We start from the raw sequence: 7,237 nt of genomic DNA, 5'->3' as shown, positions 1-7,237 counted from the left end.
ATTGCGAGGCGGTGTTCTTTGTTGGTGTCTCAAAACAGCTTTGTCTTTGCATTCCAGACGATTTGCAAAGGGCATTTTACTTAACCTTTTAATTTTACTTTGGGTGTACCAAAAAATAAGCGAACGTGCTTTATTTTAAAATAATGAGTTATAAGTGAAGTTCTCTCGAATTTAGTTTTCACCCGAACCGTTTCTTGAAAAAGTTGCTCTACAATTTTGCAGGAAATTTTAAACGCCCTCAGCAAATAATTTTTGGATTAAAAATTTTAATGGCGAGTGCCGTAAACCATGAATGAAATTTAAGTAGAAAATTAATTAGGTTGTTAATTCACACATAATTTATCAATACGTACAATGGAATTTTATGATATTTGTTTATAAGTCATACTAATTAAAAAATACGTAGCACCGCAGGCAAATAATATTTCTGTTTTTGAAACTCCTTGAATATTCAAAAACGATGAAATTTTTAGTAGGATTTAATATAGTTTTTCGTTCTGCGATCAGCGTACCATTCGATTGCTTCTCCGTCTATTTTTACGCATATTTAGCATATTTGCCTTCATCGCTACACGCTAATTATGACCCACAAAATATTTGCTTTGGGAAAGAAATTTCTTCCTTGTAGCTTCTGCAAAATTGTAGTTTTCTTGTTCCGTTCATATATGTTAAATCATAAATAAATCATAATCAAAAAGAACTTTTGATTTGTGACGCTTCCCATGACTTTATTTTCTCGAATTTTGCGTGTGCGTGACTATGAAGCTTGTAATATTTATTCTTCAGAAATGTTCATATCTTAATAGAAATTGAATTTTCAAAATTATTGACCAAAACCAAATGAGAAAAATTATATTCTAATCATCACCGAAGTCGTTAATTGTCATTGCTTCCGGTCGTTCACAAAAGTTTTCATAAAGTTTTACCTCTGGCACAAAACCACTTAGCATTTTCTGCAGCTCTGGCACAAAACCAATTAGCATTTTCTGCAGCTCTGGCACAAAACAACTTAGCATTTTCTGCAGCTCTGGCACAAATTTGCTTTGCGTTTTCTGCAGCTTAGCACAAAATCAATTAGCATTTTCTGCAGCTCTGGCACAAATTTACTTTGCGTTTTCTGCAGCTTAGCACAAAACCATTCAGCATTTTCTGAAGCTCATGCACCTTGCCGCATGTACGTCACCTCTGGGACATATTAATCACTCAACGTTCGTTTACTTCATGTTCAAGTCTACCGCAAATCTATAATTTATGAAATACTTCTGACTTGAACCATGCTCTTCATATTAATTTCTGTTACTCTTCACAAATTCAATAGTGGTCCAAGTTTCTTTGGCGCGTATCATATTCGTTTCAATACCAAATTTCGTTCGCAAAGTTTCGGATGCCCTCGCACCCCTTGCAGTTTCCATTATCCTCTTGTATAGAATTGTTTTTATTCTTTATTTCATTGACACATGAAATGCTCCGAGTTCGCAGCTCGTTATCACCGCGTCTCGTGTAGTTACCCTTACTTCATTCGTTTTCTTGGGTCCCTTGGAGTGAGGTTGCAGTTCCTCACAGCTTTGTTTACTGTCGTAAATAAATAAAGACTTTCATGTTTGCGAGAGGAATAACGTAAGGCGATATGCTTGAGTGCATCGAGACTCTCAGACGCTATTTGTCCAGTTGAACTTCCTCAGGTATAGCAGGGTTATTTCCTAGTGAAAAGTTGAGGTATGATATCATGATCGCAGATCTTTAAGTATAGCTTGAATGATTCATGATACCTAAAAGATACACATTGTTGTCATGAAATGCAAGTTTGATTTCAAGGGGCTTTAAGATCAGAGGTACGCGTTATGTTTACACGTACACGTCGGATATGATGGACAGAAGCGTATACTGTTTACGCCATGCCTCAGAGGCCACTAGATGTGATGGACAGATTGTTTACGCTGTGCCTCAGAGGCCACTAGATGTGATGGACAGAAGCGTATACTGTTTACGCTGTGCCTCAGAGGCCAGTAGATGTGATGGTCAGAAGCGTATACTGTTTACGCCGTGCCTCAGAGGCCAGTAGATGTGATGAACAGAAGCGTATACTGTTTACGCCGAGCCTCTAAGGCCAGTAGATGTGATGAACAGAAGCGTATACTGTTTACGCTGTGCCTCAGAGGCCAGTAGATGTGATGGACAGAAGCTATTTAGCGATGGACACTTGGCCACGTCACGACGTTATAATGTCGCGTTGTCTAGTGAGACCAGCTCCCGCTCTCTGCGTGCAGCGATGCACGCAATTCATTAATTATTATAACTCCATTTATTTCGGAACCTGACCTTGTATATTTGACAATAATTCTGAATAATAAATAACTAATAATGATATATTAATATTGATAATGATAATTTTAATTTAATTTATTTAACAATAATATAAATTAAGATAATTTATTGATATATATTCATTGTAATATAATTAGTAAATTTAATGGAATAATAAAACAATTATTTATTAATATTTTTTTTCCTTACGATGTTAATAATTTCTAGATTTATTAGGGTTTCGAATCATCGATATTATTGATCGCCTTTATGGATGTTTTTTTAATAAGTATAAGTATTTTTGTATAATAAAAAGATGAATGTCAAAATAATGGCCTGTGTTAACACTAAGCTATATATAAATATTAACGGAAATTGAAGAATGAAACTTTAACCCGCATAGTATTCTCTATTAAGGTTTCGTCATAAAAAACGCGTAGAAACCGGAGAATTCCTCGACTTAGAATCAAACGAAAGCAATTAACATAACTGCGCCTAACCCTGTTCTTGGGCAACTGCTAATTTATCTCAATATTATTAATTTTTAGAAATGAATTGATTCACATGACTCGACGTGCATGTGTGAAAGGGTTCATACATGTCAACAAAATCAAGCAAATGCCAAATATTTTTTGCTACTGGTTACAGAAGATTTGTGCAGAACAATGGACGCTGCAGTGAATGGACATTTTTGTATTTCAATATTCAGTATAGACAGTCAGGGTAGTTCCATCACAACGGAATGAGCAGATCGCGACGACCTAAAATGGAATGTGTGTCACTATTTATACCGGCCATTCGGTGGGTCAGTGGGGCGAACGCACTATCGGGCCCGACGTCTAAAATTGTGAACGGGACGGTGGCCCGAGTCCGGCGAAGCCTTGAGTGCCGAAGCTTGTTTGGGGCGACGAGCGCGCGAGATCGAACGGTAGGTTGTGGAGCGAACGTATATGTTTAATGCTTGCGTTAAATGATAAAATCGATGGAATAAAGCGTGGCACAATTGAGTGAATGAGGTAGAATGAAATGCATGAATTGTTTTAGAAGTCGTTTAGGTGGATAAACCTTCAATGAATGCTGTTAGCGCTCGATGCGATGATATAAGTTTTGATGAATAGAAGGAATCAGTGAAGATAAAAATCTGAAAACTTTAAATAGAGATAAAACGATGAATAGGTTAACCGATTGTAACGTTGATCTCCATAATTTGCATATCAATGCCAATTGCAATATAACAGCAAATTTTTGCGCGCTCAGTGGTGTCTAATGTTATATATCGAGTTATAAATTGATACCAAATTTAAGCAAAACAGTTTTTAGTGCGATCATTTCCTTCATGTTTCTTTACCACATCCCCAGTAGTGACTTCTCTGCTTCTCTGCCAGTTCCCGCCTCGCTTATATTAATGCTTCAATTTCAATGTGACAAAACTGGCACGAGTTCAGCGACTCGCATTCCTTGCTAAGCTTTTGCTTCTCTTGAGATTTGCATGCAGGTTCCAACTCCAGTCAACTGCGAAGTAAGCTGTTATTGCTGATATATTTGTGTTGTAGCAAATGTTTGTTACAGCTAATAGTGTTGTAACAGTGGTTGTTGCATCTGATGCTGCTTGTGTAGTGTAGTAGCATTGGTTGTTTCAGTTGTCACTGTAACATTTGTTAATACAATGTAATTTGATCTCAAGTGGTACCTCAAATCTTTCAACCGGACTGATATTTCTGAAATTAATTTACAGCAAATAATAAACGAACTCTTACTATTGAAACTAATTATGCGGAATATTTTTAACATACACGGTAATAAATACTTATACTTTACGTATATCACTGAGCATAATTTTTATGGTACGTTGTAGTACTCGTATTTCCTAATACCATGTATGTAGCGCAGGGTGCTTGCCGCAACTACCCAAGTCTCTGAGTATAAAGTGTATGAGTATAGTTACTCTATGGCTACACGCATGCATGTTGTCAGGTAATTCCAGTGCTACTAGAGTTCTATGGTTGTTGTTACTACACTGCCGGAAGAAGCGTCATCATTATGACGGAGGAGCTGCTTGCAATAACAGCCGTGCGACGCTCGCATGCAAATGTCCTGCAACTCCCCAACTTTTGTGCTTCGCTGAAGTTGAGAGCAGCGACAGCGCCGCACATCCAGCCGAGCCGCTCCTGCAGCGCTGCGCCGGACGCTAATCGGATAACCTTGGCGTCGACTTTAGTTCTATAGTTCTAGTCCTGTAGTCCTATAGTCCTATAGTCCTAGTCTCCTATAGTCCTATAGTCCTAGTCTCCTATAGTCCTTTAGTCCTAGTCACCTATAGTCCTAGTCCTATATTCCTAGTCCTATGCAGTAGTCCTAGTCTCCTATAGTCCTAGTCTCCCATAGTTTAAGGCTAGTTCTAGTCTTAGGCTAGTCCTAGGCTAGTTCTAGTCCTAGGCTAGTTGGAGTGCTAGGGCACAATATGAATTGTCCTGTCATCGTTACGGTGGGGTTGGGGTATCAACTTTTTTAGCATATACTGTATGTATATAATATGTGTACCTATTCATTGATAATGGGGTATATGAATCTTCTGTTATTTCTTGCCCTTCTTTCTCAACAGGGAAAGCGTACTAACCTATGAAGGTCGCTAAGCGAGTAGCTACTTTGTTAATATATATGCTCCATATTATAAAAAATCAATATACTGCTGCTCCTACATCCGTTAGTGAATTTAGTTTTGTCAATAAATTAAAAAAGGTTAGCAAAAATACAATCATTTGCACTACCGGGTACATTTGACTTCAAAGGGCTTGTAGAATTGTCAGCTATGCTCCAATACCTTAATTAACATCATTAAGAACGGATGATCCGGCCATGAACTTTTTTCTATTATCATCTTCATCAACATCATAATCATTAATGTATTATCAGAAATGATTTTGTCGCGTTATCTCGATCAAATAATGTTCTTACTTTAATATTTATTCAATTTTAATTCGCGATCTCACATTGAATAATGTTATGCCATGCGGCTTTGTTTCTCCTCTATTTTGTGGCGATGTAAAGCAATGATTCAATGCAATAACGATTAATAACAGTTATGGACCCTTAATAGTAATGAATTCATAAGCTTATTTGGGAAGCTGTTTCTTTTACCATAATATTCTGACGTGAAGTTGTGTAAGGTAATCATGGCGTGGCAAATTAATGTTCCAGTCAGTTTCTTATGTGGTGCCACCATGTTTTTCCACGAGCTTCACTTGTTGTAACAGCTTCGAATTTTTTATCCAGCGCTGGATGAGATCATCTCAGGTCTGATGGTCGTCATCAGTCGCGAGTTTTATACTAAACTTGAGACCTTGTTTGGGGAACTGTAGATCACACCTGTTAAAAGTCGTAAATTTTTCATATTTATGCAAAAATTATGATATTTTTGGCAGCCATAGGAAGCAGAAAAGATTGCATTTTGACATTGGATCGTTGCTGTTGCAATAAACAATAAATGTGGATTCGTAAATTGTGCTAATATAAGTTTAAATAATTGATAGTTTAATATGCCATGGAAGCCGCTAAATCTAAAGCAAACAAAATGAATTCCGAAGTTATAATATACGTCAAGCTGTTTCAGTTAAACCTATGGCCTTCGTAGTAATAAGAATTATTTTATATTATTTCATTTGTTGCTTTTAGGAACATTTTCCAAGACAGCACTTCTTATTACGTATGTGTACTTGATGTTAGAAAGAAAGATGCCAATGAACAAAATATTCAGTCCGTTGCCAAAGTTGTAATTTTCTGTATCAATTTCCGAAAACCAACATTTGAAATTGATCATCGTAATAATTAAATCAGCAGGAACATGCCGGAAATCTCTAGCGTTCACTAGATCTAGACACTAGCTTTTTACACTACTGCGTCTAGAATGCACTTCAGACTCTGTGTCTGGAATGCACTCTAGACTGCTGTGTCTAGAATGACTCTAGACTGCTGTGTCTAGAATGACTCTAGACTGCTGTGTCTAGAATGACTCTAGACTACTGTGTCTAGAATGACTCTAGACTTGCGTGTCTAGAATGACTCTAGACTGCTGTGTCTAGAATGAATCTAGACCGCTGTGTCTAGAATGACTCTAAACTGCTGTGTCTAGAATGACTCTAGACTGCTGTGTCTAGAATGACTCTAGACTGCTGTGTCTAGAATGAATCTAGACCGCTGTGTCTAGAATGACTCTAAACTGCTGTGTCTAGCATGACTCTAGACCGCTCTGTCTAGAATGACTGTAGTCCGCTGTGTCTAGAATGACTCTAGACCGCTGTGTCTAGAATGACTCTAGTCCGCTGTGTCTAGAATGACTCTAGACCGCAGTGTCTAGAATGACTCTGGACTGCTGTGTCTAGAATGACTCTAGACTGCTGTGTCTAGAATGAATCTAGACTGCTGTGTCTAGAATGACTTGACCGCTGTGTCTAGAATGACTCTAGTCCGCTGTGTCTAGAATGACTCTAGACCGCTGTGTCTAGAATGACTCTAGACTGCTGTGTCCAGAATGACTCTAGACTGCTGTGTCTAGAATGACTCTACACTGCTGTGTCTAGAATGACTCTAGACCGCAGTGTCTAGAATGACTCTAGACTGCTGTGTCTAGAATGACTCTGGACTGCTGTGTCTAGAATGAATCTAGACTGCTGTGTCTAGATTGACTTGACCGGTGTGTCTAGAATGACTCTAGTCCGCTGTGTCTAGAATGACTCTAGACCGCTGTGTCTAGAATGACTCTAGACTGCTGTGTCTAGAATGACTCTAGACTACCGTGTCTAGAATGACTCTAGTCTGCCGTGTCTAGAATGACTCTAGACTGCCGTGTCTAGAATGACTCTAGCCTGCTGTGTCTAGAATGACTCTAGACTGCCGTGTCTAGAATGACTCTAGACTGCTGTGTTTACAACACTCA

The sequence above is a fragment of the Hyalella azteca genome, unplaced genomic scaffold (assembly GCF_000764305.2).
Source record: "Hyalella azteca isolate HAZT.00-mixed unplaced genomic scaffold, Hazt_2.0.2 contig1933, whole genome shotgun sequence".
NCBI lineage: Eukaryota > Metazoa > Arthropoda > Malacostraca > Amphipoda > Hyalellidae > Hyalella > Hyalella azteca.
The sequence above is the reverse complement of the archived record's forward strand: the minus strand, read 5'-3'. Positions refer to the sequence as shown.